Source organism: Hyperoodon ampullatus (assembly GCF_949752795.1).
Source record: "Hyperoodon ampullatus genome assembly, chromosome: 1".
NCBI lineage: Eukaryota > Metazoa > Chordata > Mammalia > Artiodactyla > Ziphiidae > Hyperoodon > Hyperoodon ampullatus.
Window position 1 is genome coordinate 183,743,505 of NC_136914.1, and position 18,838 is coordinate 183,762,342.

The 18,838-nt window shown below is 43.6% G+C and overlaps 1 pseudogene across 1 annotated transcript; it reads right to left on the reverse strand.

The window, feature by feature from the left end:
• Positions 1-1,232: 1,232 nt before the first annotated feature.
• LOC307058317 (eukaryotic translation initiation factor 2A-like) lies at positions 1,233-18,596 on the reverse strand (annotated as a pseudogene). Its single transcript has 3 exons — positions 18,576-18,596; positions 13,568-13,676; positions 1,233-2,321 (listed from the first exon to the last, which is right to left on the reverse strand). The product of its transcript is annotated as a eukaryotic translation initiation factor 2A-like (transcript).
• Positions 18,597-18,838: the final 242 nt, after the last annotated feature.

An 18,838-nucleotide genomic window follows, 5' to 3' on the forward strand; every position in this document is an offset into this window, starting at 1 on the left:
TACATTTGTTTAAATTTAAGATGCCTTTATCCATAGATGGTAAATCATACTGAATAACAATGATACTTGACTTTCAATGTCTTGAGCTTAGCTAAGAAATTCATGTCTTTTTTCTTTTTTTTTCATTTTCTCAAAGGCTTATTTAATTTTTAAAAATATTTTATAATTCTTTTTTTTTTTTGCAGTACGCGGGCCTCTCACTGTTGTGGCCTCTCCCGTTGCGGAGCACAGGCTCCGGACGCGGAGGCTCAGCGGCCATGGCTCACGGGCCCAGGCACTCCGCGGCATGTGGGATCTTCCCGGACCAGGGCACGAACCCGTGTCCCCTGCATCAGCAGACAGACTCTCAACCACTGTGCCACCAGGGAAGCCCTATAATTCTTTTTTAAAATTTATTTTATTCAAGTATAGTTGATTTATAATGTGTTAATTTCTGTTGTACAGCAAAGTGATTCAGTTATACTTATGTATACATTCTTTTTCATTGTGGTTTATCACAGGATATTGAATATATTTCCCTGTGCTAGGTCAGAATGGCCATGATTAAAAAGTCTACAGATAACAAATGCTAGAGAGGGTATGGAGAAAAGGGAACCTTGCAACTCTGTTGGTGGGAATGTAAAATGGTGCAGCTACTATGGAAAACCATATGGAGGTTCCTCAAAAAATTGAAAGTACAGTTGCCATATGAGCACAGCAGTCCCACTCCTGGGCATATATCCAGACAAAACTGTAATTTGAAAAGGTATTTGCACCCCAGTGTTCATAGCAGCACCATTTACAATAGTCAAGACATGAAGAAAACCTAAATGTCCATTGACAGATGAATGTGTGTGTGTGTGTGTGTGTGTGTGTATATATACATATGCCATATATATAAATATAATGGAATATTACTCAGCCATAAAAAAGAATGAAATAGTGCCATTTGCAGCAACATGTATGGACCTAGAGATTATCATACTAAGTGAAATAAGGCAGAAAGAGAAAGACAAATACCATACGATATCACTTATATGTGAAATCTAAAATATGACATGTCTCTTTTCTATACCATGTATTGAGAGGTAGGAAAAGTCAATTTAGTGGACATTATTAACTAATTTCATATATATGCCAAATCTTAGATAAATGGGTGCATTATAGATGAGCAGTAAGTATGGGTATATGGTGGCCAGGCGACCTGCAGAGCGCTCTACAGAGTTTAATACACAGGATGTGTTTCCACTGATTTATGCTAAAACTTGCCTTCTCTGAATCTTTAACATAACCAATTCCAAATCTACCTGGAGAAGGGTGGTATCTTTTTAAATTTTCTCCAAGTCATTGTTTTTCTAGCCATGTTTCAGTTGCTGCTTGCTCTTTCAAGGTTCAATTGCTTTCGGGGCCTCTTTAGGATCTTGAGTTTTTCATCTGTCTCACGGTCTCCAGATGTTAACCAAGATACAGTGTTCCTTGGTATGCTCTGTGGGGCAGGGGTAGGTGCCATATCTTGGTTCTTGTCATTTCCTGCTTTGCAGCCTTCTTAGTCTCATATTTCCTTTGATTTTCAAGGACTGCTTTTGATAATGGCTTATCATTTCCTGGTTGTGATTTCTTATTCTGGAGTGGTTTCTTCTCAGGCAGCTTGGAACTGATGATTAGTTTTTTTCTTAAAGCTGAGGATCTATCAACCATTGTGAATTTATGTTCCTAATTGGGTACTTCCCTTAAAACTGCTTGGTAAGCTATTGTTTTTGCTGGAAATAGTCCATCCATAAATGGTTGCCAGGACAGGGCTGGCATAATACCAAACTTGTACTCATTATTAACACACAAGCTGGGAACATGCATGGCAGTAAAAATGTGCTCCCCACCTGGGCACCAAGCAAAATATGTAGGATCAGAGGTTACTGGTTTAGAAATAGAGTTGCATTTAAAAATATCACATGATTGCATTTGTCCCTCATATTTCTAAATCTAGCTAGCATTAATATATGACCATGAGGACTAAGTAAGCTACATTAGAATGCCAGTTCCAAAGTCAAACACTGATCACATTTCAAGTTGAAAATCATCTCTTTGGCAGGCATAAATCCATAAAGAGCATAAAACTCAGTAGACCTAGAATTCCAAATTACATCATAAGTGGAGCTGTGCTTCGGTAATTGAACAGATTACAGCATTTTCTCCATTTGCTGCAGGTAACACATCATTTGCTCCCTGTAGCAGGAAGTTCCTGTCTTGTCAAATCTGTTCTAGCCATTACAACACAGCAGTTGCTTTTTTATTCCATAGCATCATAACCTTATCAACCTTAGAGGAATGATTGTTGGCTAAACCTGTATGAGGTCCACCAAAGTTGGGGTATAGACATAACCTAATACAGGTGCATTTTTACTCCCTGGAACATAGACAGTCCCCTTGTGTGATTGGAGTCCAAGTGATGACACACAATATTTACGCAGTTATTATGTGCAATAGGTACTCAATACATATTTGTTAAGTGAATTAACTGTTGTCTTTCCCCCTTGCCCCCAGTGCCCAACATGCTCAGAAAATAGCTATTGATTGAAGAATAAATAGATGAATGAATGACAAGTACATATTTCTATTGTTCATTCTTCTGCAAATGCCCTCCTAGCATGGCGAAGCAACCCCTGGGCATGAGAACACATCTTCCCCAATCTTTCTCCTGGTTCTGGTCATATGGCAGTGTTGTTTATAAGCAGGTTTCCTTTGATCATTTCCAAGACAAGAATGAGTTGTGTATTGGTGAAAGACATGACTGTAGAATCCTGAAATATCTCCCAGCTCAGCTTTTTTTTACTGGAAAAGAAGAGCCTGTGGATGGGGGACCCTGAATAAGAGAAAGCTCTGATCTCCTTGTCTGTGGTTTAGACTAAAATAAAAGCGAATCCCTGACCTGGTCTTCCCTCTGACTAGGTCTCCTACTCCTGTGCATTTTCTCCAGTTGGGGATCTCTGTGAATCAGTAGGTCTCAGGCCAAGCCAGAGTCACATGGAAGCTTGTCAAGTGGTCAACTGGGGAAGGCGAGTGGCAATAGGAATGGTCTGAAGATGGAGCAAGGGGACTTATCACAGCAACCACCAAGACCTGCCTCCAGATTTACCTTTTGTCTTCCCTTCCAGGGACCTTGGTCTCTAACCCTGGCCATCCTCACCCTCCTTTGGAGAAGGCTCCTTCTAAAACTGACTGTAGAGTAGGACATGTCCCTCCAGGTCTGACTCCCACCCCTCATGTCCCAAAGACCAGCCTAAATGGGAAACAAGAATGCTCTCCTGGCTTTCCAGAGCTTCTTCTCCCCACAGCTGGGCACTGGACTCATACATGGGAGGATCTGTCTGGGAAGACCAGGAAGGGTGGATATTCGCAATCCCATATCCAGGTGTTCTGTCCAATTAGTGAAGCAAGGCTCCTATGTGGGAACCCTTCTTCACAGGCCTGTCCTCCCAGCACCTGGCTCTGAGGGGGACCCACTCTTTCCACCAAGGGTCAGACTCCTGGTTTGTGTCCTGAAGCTGCCTCACATGTTCATACTTTTGGTTCTTTTGGTTGCTGGTGAAAACTGGCACACTCCACATCTCCATCCAAGTAACTCATTTGTTTAAAATTTTGGAACATCTGAAAAATCAAGAGTGTTAAAATGTGTGTCTGTGTGTGTTTGAAAGAGCATATGGGAAAATCCCCATCCCCCGGCTCTTTATAACCCTTCCCAGGCACTAAATCACAATGGCCATAACTCTCACCCATCCAAAAAAGTGCCGAGTGCAGCACTTTCTTGTTTTATATATCCTTGCTCTTAAGTGCTCACTGTTTGGATTTATGATCCCATAACTTTATTTAAAAATTGAGTTTTACTGATGAGTCCCAGGGATGAAATGTACACTGTGGGGATTACAATCAATAATAATGTAATATCTCTGTATAACGACAAAGGTGGTCAAAAGGTACAAACTTCTAGTTATAAGATAAATAAATACTAGGGATATAATATACAACATGATTAATATAATTAATACTGCTGTATGTTATATATGAGAGCTGTTAAGAGAGCAAATCATAAGAGTTCTCATCACAAGGAAAATATATATTTTTCTTTTTCTTTTCTTTTGTATCTATAGGAGGTGATAGATGTTCACTATAAATGTATTGTGATCATTTCATGATGTATGTAAGTCAAATCATTCTGCTGTACACCTTAAACCCATCCTGTGCTGTATGTCAATCATACCTCAATAAAACTGGAAGAAAAATTTTTTTAAATTCAAAAATTTTAAAAATTGGGTTTTAGTGGCACTTTGCACTATTTGAGCTTTCTTCTGGCCAAGGGCTCTGTGGCTGCCCCTCCTACTCTGTGAAGCTGGACCAGCATGACACCTGCTGCCAGTGGTGCTACAGGGTCTGGTTAGGGACACTGACCATCATGTGACAATGGTAACTCCAGAAGACCCTAACACCACAGAAGAAATGTCACGTGGATCTCGCAAAGCCCTATACCTTCTGGCCCCTGGCTGTCCCTTTCACTTTGTCCCCTGCCACTTTGCAGAAACCTGGAGCTCTATAAATGCTTATTGAATGAACCTTCCCACTGTCCTTTGCTCTTTCCACTACCCACATTCTTAAGATTCTCTGGCTACATCATGCTCTTCCATGAGTCTGAGCCCTTGAACAAGCTCTTCTGTCTTCCCATGGTGCTTTGAGAATGCACATTTTCCAGTTTCACATTAGTAAGTTGGGTCCCTGTGTTTATCTTAGAAATGGAGAAATTGAAAAATGTCTGCAAAGCAGTTGGAAGACTGAAAAATGATACCATAAATAGTCCTGAGACATCAAGGAAGTTTTGGAGGATAGGAGGCTGATGGCATTGGAGCCAGTGATATCCAGATATTTAGGATTCATATCTGAGGGGGAAGGGATGGGCTTCTGCAGAGAGCCTGTAATTCACTCAACTTAGAGTGTCAGGGCTGGGAGTGCTGGGGATCATGCAGAAAGCAGCGCCAGAGGGAAAGACTTTGGGGACCCTGCTAATGGCCTGCCGAGCTTCCTTTTGCTCAGCCTGTGTGTGGAGGAGGAGGAAGTGCCTGCAGGCTCTGAGCCCCAGTGGACAGGGGCACAGGGAACCTTGGCTGTCTCTGGCCTACACCATAAACCAGGAAACTCCATCCCAATGACTCAGCCTTGCAATGAACTCCTAATTCACTTGGCAGTTGAGGCAGGATGAGTTAATCTATGTCTATGCAGAAGGCAGGATGATCAAAATCTATTAAGTGAAAAAAATGAGTCACAAAAGTTATATGTATAAACAAATAGTGCATGCACACACACACTCATACACACCCCTTGAAGAAAAATCGCCACCATACTAACACAAGATGCAGGCTTTTAGGTGGATATTCTCTTAAAAGTGCTGTCTTATTTTTGCCCTATGTGATGGTCCAGTTCCTAATTACTGAGGGGCTGGCTGATTCTGATTGCCCTGGTGGTTTATGGCTCCAGGAAACTGACCCCCAGTCCTCTGCCAGCACATTCCAAGTCCCCATTTCCCTTCCAGGGTAGTTCCATTTCTGCTGTGCAGACAGTCTGCTTACTAGATTGACTATGGTCTCTCAAAAGAATCAGAAGATTCTTTGTAGGCTATTTGCATTTCATCGAGCTTGGTTTGATGTAGAAACATTGGCTTGACTATCGACTTTTTAAGTAAAGTATTAATTGTGTCAGTAAAGTCCTCTGGGTTTTTTCCCATTTCTTCAGGGCCTGCAGAAAACAATTGGATTTTCTTTCAATGTTAAAAAGGACCGATCTCAACCACCTCATCCTTGGCTTCTTTCTCTCTGCCTCTGCATAACCCCTGGCCTATTCTGCTACAGCGGTTGGGAGGGGAGTCTTGCCTGCCTGGTCTGGGCCACAGGGGATACCAGGTTCTGAGGATTCAGCCAGAGGTTCCAAGAATACCCCTGGGGAGACTGGCACCCAGCCAACCATTTGCCTGACTTGGCTGCAACCCCAGCCTGCCTTCGAGGTATTTAGCAAGTGCAGCATGAATGCCGCTGGCATGGCCCCCAATGTGGGAAAATAAAACACGTCATTTCTCAGGGACAATTCTCAGTATCAAGTTCAGTGTTGTTCAAGTGGCCTTGACAGAGAAGTGTGTTCACCTGTCCCTAGAGCGTCCCCCTGCCCTCCCAAGTGCCTGTGGGACAACTGCAGGCATCACTTCTTCCTGGCCGAGAGGACACAGGAACGAGAAAGTGATCTTGTTCTGTTTTCTATGAAGAAGTGAGCATCACCTGAATTCCCACTATTTAAGATAATCACTGTTAATATTATAGAACCAACTTTCTCGTATATTTTTAAGCATGTGTATATATATATATATATATATATATATATATATACACACACACCCCCACACACACACGCAGGTATATATATATTTAACTGTATATGTAATTGAATCCTAGACACTTCAGCTATTATATTACGAGACTCTGGATATTCATTAGATCTTGTGTTTTTGCAGGCATCCTCTGACACTGTCCCAGCCGTGAGTGGGAAGGCTGCCCCATTACTGCTGGGTGGGCATTAAAGTCCAGGCTCTGACGTGGTGTCCACTGACTCTGGGGAGTGGGAAGGAGCTCATTATTTTTTATCAAGGATGGAATTCCAGGCTCCCTACTTAATTTACTTTGCCAGCATCTTGAGGAGGGCTGGTGGGGTTTGGGGGGAGCCTTATTACACCCCAATGAGAGTGGAAGTGTTTGCCTGTGCTGGTGGGGAGGAAGGTGGGGCTGCAGTTTTTTCTGTGGTGTCTGGCTGGAGTAAAACGGTTATTGTCAAAAACTTTTCTGTCTTGTGATACTACCCCCATTCTGGCCCTTCGGCTATAAAAAAAAAGCTTTTCTTGGTGGGCCCTTGTTTCTGTACCTATTGGCATTTCCAGCTCGCTGTCTTCTCCAGCACCCAGTCTAGAATATGTGTATCCAAAAGAAAACCCAAGGAACTCACCTCCATATCATGGTTTGGGTTCTGAAGTCCCTAGCCAGGCTGTCTTTTTCTCTCTGCTTTTCAGCCTTCTTGATTTGTTTTATAATGTCCAGCTTTTTAGCTGTACTCAGCAAGAGGAATAGGAATAAGTATATTTACTCCGTCATTGTAGAACTGGAAGTCCTCAATTATTTTGTTTTTAATGTTTAGGTTTTTTCTAGATGGTTTATGGCTCTTTTTTTTTTTTTTTTTTTTGCAGTATGCAGGCCTCTCACTGTTGTGGCCTCTCCCGTTGCGGAGCACAGGCTCCGGACGCCCAGGCTCAGCGGCCATGGCTCACGGGCCTAGCCGCTCCGCGGCGTGTGGGATCTTCCCGGACCGGGGCACGAACCCGTATCCCCTGCATCGTCAGGCAGACTCTCAAACTCTGCACCACCAGGGAAGCCCTCAATTTTAATTTTATACTATCTGAATGTCTTTACATATGGATTCAGCCCATTCACATTGATTTCAAATATAGATACTGAGCTATTCATTTCTTCCATTTTGTTTAACACTTTTGTACTTAGTCGTGATTTTTTTTCTTTCCTTAATTTGTTGATCTAGTCAGGTAGAATTTTATTTCTCTTCCAGGTGCCCTGGTCTCTCTAACTTGGATATTCTATTATGCATCTCCATTGCACTCAAAGTGGCTTCTTATCTTAAGGGTTCCACAGCTAACAAGCGCAGAGCTCTGTTGCTCCTCTGAGTATTTTGAGATCCTGGGGCAGTTTTCATCTAGAAACACAGAAGCTGTGGCTTCTCAATCAGTTCCTTGGAGCAGGCCCACATTCTTATGCCTCTCTGAACGGACATTGGAAAGCTAAGTTGTGGAGGCTGGAAGCAGAGGAGGTGGCCCATGTTGACTCTAGGGATATCTCAATATAGCTGTCTTCTCTGGGCATGATGACCATTCCTATCATTTAAGGCAAGGGCAGCACTAAAACCTCACACCACCATCACCTGCTTTTGTTCCATATTAAATGAATCCACTGGTCACAGCTCAACAGGAGCCTGGAGAGTCCACTTTGGACAGGGAACATAATTTCAAAGAAGGCCCTCTGGCCTCAAGCTGGTTCTTTTTAAAAGGTGACATGAGGGCATGACCTAGAATCTCAAAGAATCTCAAATGTCTGTCTTTTGGGGACTGGCCTTCTTTATCCATCATAATAGTTTGGTGGATGGAGATGGAGTGTCTGGGCCTGGAGCCACCTGGGCTGATAGGACATTGGGTTAATTGTTTCCACCTGGCACTTGTCTGTCATTCTTGTTGTCTTCTAAAAGACCCTTGTATTTAGGCCACAGTTGGTGAAGAAAAGTAAAAACTTGTGGCATTTTAAAGTTTTTTTCTGAAGCAGCATGACCTCCCAAAAATGCTATGCCTCTCAAGTCCAATATTCACTCAAGTTAGGTCAGGATGAAGAGAGTTGGACATTAACTGGGTGTGTACCCCTTCTAACCCTGAACACTTGCTTACCCTTTCTGTGCCCTGATGTTCCCCTCGAGAATTTGTTGTCAGCAATCCAAGATTAACTAAGAAATCATATAGAAAAGTATCCCAGACTCAACAAAGGGTTCTTAAGTTCTGTTCTGCTGGTCTGACATGGTGATCTTCTTTCTGTTGTATGCTAATACACAAGATGTATGCTAATATCAAAATGTGCTTTAATGCAGTGAATCTGCTTAATCTCTGTGAAGTCCATTTTCCAAATAGAAATATCTCACTTATACATATAAAATTCAGTTCCTGAAGAATTTTAGACTCTTAATGTTTTACAGTATCAGCCCTCTAATTTCACAGTAGGAAAATCTCAGACCCAAAGCATGGCTATGACTGACCCAGGGTCTCCTGGCCCCCAGCCCAAGTGCTTTTCTCCACACCCAGTAACTCACTGGCCTTTTGGTGCTATCTGGCTGATCACAGAGCTGTGAGTGGGATGCTCATATGGAGGGATGTAAACAAGGCAAGTTTCACATCAAGAAAAATGCCATTTTCCCTCTGCCTGATTCGTCTCTTCTGAGCTGTCTCATACTGTGCTTTGTCCATGACCAGAGCATTATCCTTTGAACCATGTTATGTGTCCTCATTCAGTGATTAAGCACACCGTGTGGAAAATGTACTTATTTCTTCTCCCTACCCCTTCCTTCTATCTCTTTTTGTTTGGAAATACAGCAGTGAACAACACAGACCCAACTCCTTTCCCCATGAAACCTTCATTCTCGTTTGGGGAGACATAGTATAAAGAAAAAATGAGGGAAATGTAAAATATGCCAAGTGGTGATATGTGTTATGCAGAAAATTAAGTCAGGGAAAGGAGACATGGAGGAAGATCTGCAATTTTAAGCAGTTGGCTCAGAGAAGTCCTCATGGTGAAGGTGGCATTTAAACAAAGTACTGAAGGAAGTGAGGAGGAAGTCCTATGGAGGGCTGGGCAGAAAGTGTCCCTGGCAGGGCATGCAGCAAGCATCACCTCCCCGCGCTGGGAGCACTCCTGGGATGTCAGGAGGAGACCATTGTGAGAGGTGCAAAGTGGGCAAGAAGCAGAGCGGTAGGAAGTGAGGAAGAGAGATAATGGGACAGGGGCTCGGGGTGGAGAGGCAGGGGAAGGCTAGCCACGAAGACCTTATCAGAAACTGTAATGAGCTAGGAGGATATATTGTACAGCACAGGGAATATAGCCAATATTTTATAATAACTATAAATAGAATATAACCTTTAAAAATTGTGAATCAGTATGTTGTACACCTGTAACTTATATAATATTGTACAATACCATACTTCAATAAAAGAAAGAAACTGTAATGGCTTTGACTCTCATTCTGCGTCTAATGAGGAGCCATTGAAGGCTTTTGAATGAGGAGTGACATAACCAGCTTTTCGTTTTAACGAGTTCACTCTGGTCGCTGTGTGGAGTTAGAGTGTAGGGGGCCAAGGGCAGGGGAGGCTACTGCAGAGATCCAGGCAGAGATGGTGGTGTCTGGACCAGGGTCAAGGTGATGACAAGTGGTCAGATGCTGGACGTATTTTGGAAATAAACGTGAGAGCCTATGCCGAGGGAGCCTGTGGGTGTGAAACAGGGGAGCAAACAATGACTCTGAGAGTTTGGTGAGCAAGAGGAAACTCATTTTAAAAACGTGAAATTCGGGCTTCCCTGGTGGCGCAGTGGTTGAGAGTCCGGCTGCCAATGCAGGGGACACAGTTTCGTGCCCCGGTCCGGGAAGATCCCACATGCCGCAGAGCAGCTGGGCCCGTGAGCCATGGCCGCTGAGCCTGCGCGTCCGGAGCCTGGGCTCCGCAACGGGAGAGGCCACAACGGTGAGAGGCCCGCGTATCGCAAAAAACAAACAAACGAACAAACAAAAAAACCCGTGAAATTCACGGTACAACTGGCCAAAGATAGATAAGCCTGGAGAGCTGTCCCAGGCACAAAGTACCATCCTCACTTCTGCCCACATCCCATTGTTCAGAGTTCAACCTGTTGGTCCAATCAAACTGCAGAGGAGATCTGGCAACACACATTGCCCAAATGCTCAGGGAGAGGAAATGTTGTGGAGAACCCATGACATGACTCTGCCACAAATGGCTTAGTGAAACAGTGCCTGTTCGGATGAGGGAGCACCATGCAGCCATTAAAAGTACGCTCTCCAGGCTTTTCTTTCCCCTCCTCAGTGACAGTGGATGGCAGATGGCAGATGGCAGATGGAAGCAGCCTGGATCCAAGGGTCTCTGCTTGGGGGAAAGCTGCCTGGAGATGCTCAACATACATCAGACTTCGAGTAAGAAATAAACCTATGTTGTGTCCAACCATTGAAATTTCAACATTTCCTTGTTAATTCTGCATAGCTTAGCTTATAATAATACATCACCACTTTTATTGCACAGCTGTTTGTTTTCAATTTCTTGTTTTAAAACAAAGCTTCAGTGGACATGGTAAAACACGAATCTTTGTTTATACCTCTGACTAAGATCCTTCAATATATTCTGATTTTTGGAAAATGTATATCAATACACCTCACCCCCTCCTATCACACACACACAAAGTAGTACAAGAGAGTATCCATTAGAACTTGGCCTTATGAAAATTGTTATTACTTTTAAAAACTTTGTTAATTTTATAGATTGCAAATAACACCTCATTGTTTTAAATTACGTGGTTTGGATTTCTAATATGGTGGAGAGCATCCTTTCCTAAGGCCTCTCTGAGAAAGAGGGTGGGTGCTACGGAATGGCCAAATGTGCTGGGCGAGAGCATCCTCTCACTTCTCTGGCGTTCGTGCATCTTCCGTATCCATGAACTGCGACTTTTTTAGTTGAACTCTGCCTATGAAGAGAAGTGCCTTTGGATCTGTCTTACAATTAAAGGCAGACCTTGTTTTACTGTGCTTTGCTTTACTGTGCTTCACACATATTAAGGATTTTTACAAATTGAAGTTTTGTGACAACCCTGCGTCAAACAAGTCTATCGACACCATTTTTTTCCAACAGCATTTGCTCACTTCGTGTCTCTGTCACATTTTGGTAATTCTCGCAATATTTCAAACTTTTTCACTATTATCATACTTGTTTTGGTGATCTGTGACCAGTGATCGTTGATGTTACTATTGCAAGAAGATTACGACTTGCTAAGGGCTCAGATGATTGTTTATTTTAACAATAAAGTATATTTTAACTGAGGTACATACACTTTTTAAAAGACATAATCCTATTGCACACTTAATAGACTACAGTACAGTATAAACATAACTTTATGTTACTGAGGGACAAAAAAATTCTTGTGATTTTTTTTTATTGTGATATTTGCTGTATTGTTGTTTTCTGGAAATGAACCCGCAACATCTTTGAGGTCTGCCTTAGACTGTCTTGTCAGTAGCCTGGATGAGCACTGCTTTGTCTGGATGAAAATGAAGGTACCGATTCTTCCCATTTTATGTCTCTTTAAAAGAAAGAGAGGCTCTCCTGGTGTTCCAGGGAGAAGCCCTTAACAATTCAGGAAAGGCTTAATGGACTCCCACTGAAATACAAGGAACTCATGAGCTATTGGATGAGGTGGACAGATGCACACATCACCACACACCCCACAAAAAGTTGCCAAAGAGTCAATCACGGGGTTTCAGGAACACAGAGAATAGAGGGCCTTTCTGCCCCAGGGGTGCTAGAACATTCCAGATGAATCTCAAGGGTGATGTTCCAGGTGATAACCGAGCTTGATCTCTGGTCCGGGTCCCAGGCTGGGCCTTGTCTCCCGTGACAATCCCCACAGCAGCCCCTCTAATGGAGTATACAAGCCAGGTTTTCCTGTGATGAAAGGTGATCAAAACAGACAAATTGTAAATCTATGGCTGTTGTTTTGTCAGCATGTGTATTTTTACAGAAAGGAGCAAATCTCTGCGGAGCTGGCCAGATAATCATCTCTGCTTTTCCTTGCTTGTTCAGAACTGTGAAAGAACGCCCTTGGCAAGGACCTGGTTTTAATCACCTCTGCTTAACACAGAAGCTTTTGAAGGCGAAGGTGCTTTTTGTAAACTGTGGCAGGGTCCCAAGGCATTAACATTTCAGACCTTTCCCCAGTATGGGGAATGTCTAGAGCAGGGCCGAGGTATCAAGCCTGTGGAGACAATCCCCTGCACAGGGAGTTACTTTAATGCCGCTGACTCATTCCTCAAAGACATGTTTTTCTTTAATTTTTTTTATTTCATTCTTGAAAAATTGCAGGCCACGCAAAGCTAGAGACTTCTGGGTCCAAGGAATGTGTCAGCTTGCTTTCATTTGGTACAAAAGGAAGGCTTTTAGGAGAGATTTAGAGAAGCCAGAGGCCTTCTTGGGAATGGTCCCAGAGATGATGAAGATGCTGAAAAGATGGAATTTAGAAAAAAGGCAAGAGGGTTTGTGTGACTTCACTAGGGACAATGGGGAAAGTCTCTTTCCTTCATGAAAATTGAGAGTTAAAACACAAATAGAGTTCCCCTGCCCAGAGGTTTCTCATTAAGAGCTGCATGGTTTGGTTGGGGATGTAGGGACCTGGGGGCAAGCAGGCAGGATGTAAGACGGAATCCTGCAGGTCTTTAAAATCAGGGACGATATCCATCCTTTGACCTGGTTTAAGTATTAACCACTTTACTGGCAATGTGGGTTGCTGATGCCTGACTTCTGGGGATGGAGCTCTGAGGAGCATAGGGATGATGAGAATGAGATGGCAGAAACTTGTGATATTTTGCTTTCAGAATCCCTAACTCAGAGCATTAACCTCTGGTTGCAAAGGACCTGAGTAAACATTGAGTGAAATAAGTTCATGGAGCCTGGATGTGGCTAAGAAAGTCATGGTGAATATATTCTCTCCATTCCTTCTCAGGTCAGTACCAGGCCCATATTGACTGACTGAGCTTCCAACTGTTCTCTCATTTCAGGGGAGGGGGTTCCTCTTGGAAAATGCAGCTGCTGCTAGGAGTTCATCTTTGACTTGGGCTTCCTAGAGCTCCCAAGCCCATGATGCTCATCAGACGTGGCATCTTGATTTGCTCTTGGCTCTCTGATTTGCTTTACATCGATGGATTTTGCTGGGTCCAGGAGATTCTGCAGCATCCAGTCCACTCAGGATGGTCGAGGAGCGCCAATTCACAACTTTGAGTTTTCCACGGATCAGAGAGCTTCCCTTTAAAACAGAACATATCAGAGGCTACCCCACTGGTGAGAAGTAGGAGAAAATATTCAAAGGGAGGAGTCCATGAACGTCATTGAGAACCTAAAGATGTCCATGTTCCGTGTAATGTATGGTCTTCCCAGGATCACTTGGTCTCAAAGTATCACTTGCAGAAGGAGAGCTAAGAGGGAAAGAGGAGGCCCCAGCCCACTGCCCACCTCCCTGGACGTGGTTCTGAAGGCTGGGATGGCTGTTTAACGACTCTCTGTGACCATCGCACAGATGATGCTTCTTATTCAGTCATATTTATCTTCCCAAGATTCGGAAAATCAAAGCCACCCGAAATGAGACAAATTCTACTCCACATTCAAATATGTGATTCAGCTGCAATTGTGGGCTAGTTTCTGTGTTCAGTGGAACAGTCCAGCCAGCAAGTGTCTAGACCACAGCCTAGTGGGCAGGGCCAAGTGTTCTACGAGGTTATGGTCTGACAATAAAAGCTTTGGACCAACAGATGGTGTGTGGAATTTGACCCACGGACACTTGGAGATTCTGGCATACTGGGCATTCATTTCCCCTGACCCTCCTGTGGGCCTGGCAGCTGCTGCCCATACAAGAGCCATGGTCTGTGCTTTTGTTTACTTCTGTCTGTCTCTGGCATCTCTGCATGTGCCCTGAGCCAAGGCCTGTGGGCTGCCTGTATATGCTCTTGAACAACTTGAGTTTCTACTATCAGTGGTAACACTTAAAATTTTATTTAATGTACTTTACTAAAGTGAAATAATATGACCACATAATAAAATGTTTCGGAAAATAGAAGCAAGATGAAAGTATCATTTAAAATCCCATTACTATATACACTGTCATCATTTCTTCCAGGAATATTTCTTATCATAATTATTCTTATGTCCAACAATTAGTTTTATGTCTTTGATTTTACTTAATATTAAATTATATTTTCATGTTGCTCTATAGTTTTGTTGACCAATACTTGATTACTCCCTAATATTTCATATCGCCTGTGTCATTATTAGCCTTTTCATCATGTAATGAGAAATACTGCTATGATGAACAGCATATGAATATTATTTTTCATATTTATGTTAGATATTAAGGACAGTACAAACCTTTGTATTTACTTTAATATATTTTGGAAAATTTCTCTGGGAAAAGATGGTACCAATTACAATGCTATCAGAAGATATTAGTTCGCAAAGCTCAGAGCCAGTTTTGGGTTTATTTATGAATTCATTAGTTTTTTAAGCTAATTTAGCAAGAAAAAATTGGCATATCTGGTGTCTGTAACATTTGAAAACCCCTTCCGACAGGACATCTTGAAGGTCTGAAACAAAATCAGATGGTCTGCCCTCTAGGCTGTAGTCTAGACATTTACTCTCATCGTCTCTGTGCAGAGCGGCATCTGGCATGGTGGGGAGAGTGTCTGCCACTGACCAGCAGTGAGCCTTCCAGTGCCTTCATCTCTCTGCATATTCAGCTGTCTGTCCACAGTTCCACCTCTCTTCCAGTACCTGTCATGCGTCAGGAAGGGTCAAATGCTGTCATATAACATAGCAAAACCCCACACAGAAGATCCGATGCAGCCAAAAATAAAATAAATTTATATATATATAAAAAAAAAACCCACACATTCCAAATAAATGTGATAATGAAACAAGGTGGAAATAGACAGGTGGGTGGCCCATAGGCCTCCAAGGAGGGTCAAAGAGCTGGTGTCAAGTCCCCTAGTGGCCAAAGAGAAGAGACAATCACAACTAGTTCTAAGAGCTGCAGTGTCCATGAGGCAAAGCCAAGCCATCTGTTCAGGGAAAGCACGATGATGCTGGGTACAAATCAGGAGAGACTTTCCTGCTGGTACCAGCGATGAGGCTGCCGCTCACAGCAGCTCCCAGTGTGCTCTCAGAGGCCGTTTCCTGTAGGGTCCCAGGTGTGCGTGGTGGCCCAGCCCAATGCGCAGGTCACTAAACCAGTGTCTCTCAAGGCCTTGTGCAGAGGAGGACATACCATGGGGCCAGGTGGGAGCTCTCAGCTGGTTTGGCTCAATCTAGGAATTAGTCTTTGGGGGTATCTGGAGGAATGGATGGGCCAGAGTCTCTAAATTCTCCATAAACTTTACCTTCCTCAGCCATATTTTGAAAAATTCTGAGAGGTAGTGAGATTCTAACAGTGGGGTCTGACAAGCACCCACATGGCAAATCTCTTTAGTCAGCTGGCAGAAGCTTGAGAACTAAGCAGCCTCCGTGTGGGTACCATTGTATACCTTCTTGTCAACGTCAAGGACACAAATGATGGTCCTTATACCTTATATGGAAGGTAGCTGTCTCTTCTCAAAGGGGCATCAAGGGAGAAAACATAGGTAGGGTCAAGGTTCTCCTCCAAGAAGGTAAAAAGAAATGGGGGTAAGAGCACAGGTGAAAGGATTAGCCCACATCAGTGGTTTTCAAGGTGTGGTCCCTAGACCAGCAGTATCAGGCTCATTGGGAACTTGTTAGACATGTGGCTTCTCAGGCTCACTAGACCTGCTGGGTCAGAAATTCTGCAGGCAGGCCCAACACTCTGCACTTTAAAAGACCTCCGTGATTCTGATGTCTGCCATATTTGAGAACCACTGGCCAAGGTTCTGAGGGAGAATCAATTAACTTTGCCACCTGGTGAGTTGGTGGAGGGAGCAGAGTGAAGTTGAAAGTACAGTGAATGTGAGACCTGCCATCTAGGTTCCATCCTATCCCCAATGGGAATTTGTGGGGTATCTCTGAGTAAGTTGGATTCTGCTGGCTCATATGAAAAATGGGTCTATTGATCTCTGTTTTCCTACTCCACTGTGTCGTTATGAGAAATGAGAAAGCCTTTTGGAGACTATGAAATGCTATCTAAATATAATCTATGTTTCAATTAAGTGTTTAAAACTATTAAAAATCAAGGTCACAAAAAATCAATGGTGTACTAGTAGGCACTCGATAAATATTTTTCAAAAGAATGAGTGGATGAAGTGAATCAATAAATCGATAAAAGTGTAGGGAGATGGACGCTACTTTATAGCCCCAAGATCCCCATTGCTATTGCAGGTAGGTGACAATCGTTGGTGATGGCTGTGTGGGGAGAGGCAGTGAGCAAAGCACGTGATAGGAGGAGGGCTGTGCCTCGCAGAGGTGGGTGGGTGGTGCTGACATTCACGGAGAGAGAGAACACTGATTGGCAGGAGTCGGGGAGGCTGCCTTCATGGAAATATTGATTTGACAGCTCCTGGGTCACCTAGGAAGAGACATCAAGGTGATGATGCGATATCCACATCCAGAGCTCAGAGAAGGGGCCTGACTGGAGGTACACATCTGTGCATCACCTGATTGTGGGTGGGAAGCGTTGCTGTGGGGCTGGATGGCATCACTCAGGACAAGACCACAGAGCGAGAAGAGAAACCACAAAGGGCTGCCCCTGAGCAGTGGCACAGTGACTGAGGGTACAGGAGGCTGAGACTGCACAGAAGGAAAAAGGCAGGACAAAAGTGTCAGGTCCTGGCAAGGATAACTTCATTTAATCTTTTCAACAACACTTTGAATAAGTAAGTTGTCTTTGATTTAAACCAAAGTTGGGGCAGAGGACTGAGAAGTTGTTCTATTCTCATAGGCACGATGCAGTGCTGGCATGACTGGGACACAAGCTTCTCAGGTTCCGAAACCTGTGTTTGTGAGTAACACACAATGCTTGGGATGTTTAGGGACCAGCCATCGCCTGGGGACCCGCACGCAGGAGTACCACCTGGGAGAAAGATGCCTTGGCCAAGGTTCACATCTGATGCCCAGAGGAACTAGCGAGAGCCTTCTCTGAGCAGCAAGCATCACCATAATAATACATTATGGATAATTATGGACATATATAAAGGATGGATCCAGAGAAGCCTCTGTGTGTGTGTGTGTGTGTGTGTGTGTGTGTGTGTGTGTGTATGTACTGGGAGGGTGTTAGGTAAGAAGGTAGAACTAAGTCCTTCACAAGAAAACTGTGATAAGACTGGATGGTATGAGAAGTAAGAGAACTGGATGAAAGCCTGGTACCAGATGAAGGAGGCTGGGAACTCAGGGCTGAGGCCGTGGACAGAGAAAGAGCTTCTGAGACTCCCTTACATGAGATGCTGACCATGATGTGGGGTGGCTCGGGCAGTATCGAACTTCTGATCATCTGAGGCAGTGATCACCACGGTAAGGCTGTCAACCAGTCCTTTCTATTTTTTTTTTTAAAGAGACATTTTGCATAAGAATTTCAAGGAAAGTATGAGCCTGTAGCTGGAGGTGAAGAGGGTGATTTTGATGGATGACAGACAGAAAGCAGGACTCCTCACCTCCTGCAATGCTTCTCCTTCTTTGTCAAGAGACATTAGACTGGATGAATGACTATTAAGCTGAAGCTGAAGCTGGTGGACCTTTTGTAAAAGGGCTCAGTGCTGCTCTGTGTGAATGTTCGTCACTGGGCTCAGAAGGACACATTCCTAGATCTTCAAGGACCTGGAACTTCCCAGTTCACTAAGTCACCCTCTTTCTGTGCTCTGGGCGTGGAGGAGGGTGGGAGTGTGGCTGGAGCCAGAAAGAGCACCCGTGTTCTTTGTCATCTGTACCAAAGCATGACCGAAGCTATATTTCACATTAAATCACCCTGGCACTACAAACATCGAGGCCTTTTGCAAAGTATTGGATAACCAGTAATTATGGCCAAGCGCTGGCTTTTGTCTAAACAGCTCTTCCACTGTGAAAAGAACCAGGTGTCCAAGGCTATTTTTTGCTGTACACAATTAAGCAGTTCTAGAAGTCTCTTAATTTGACTAGTTTGTATTTTCTTAAAGTAGAATGAACCTGCTCAGCCTTACTTGTATCCCTTCAGTCTTATAGGTTCTCATCAACTCACCAGAAAGGCTAATTCCCCCATTGGGCTAACCTTAAAATTAGGCTAGTTAGTTGCCCACCTCTCAGGTAGCCCTCACCCCACCGTGGCTTCCTTAGTGCTAGAAATTCGCTCATTCATTTACTGATTCAATCACAGATATTCATAGGGTCATTTCACTGTGGAGCTCCATTAAGTATTTTATGCTTAGAGACCCCAAAGTAGAGGTGCAATAATTTTTAACCAAGGAACCTGAGTCTCCTCTTTGTCCTTATTTTCCCCTGGAG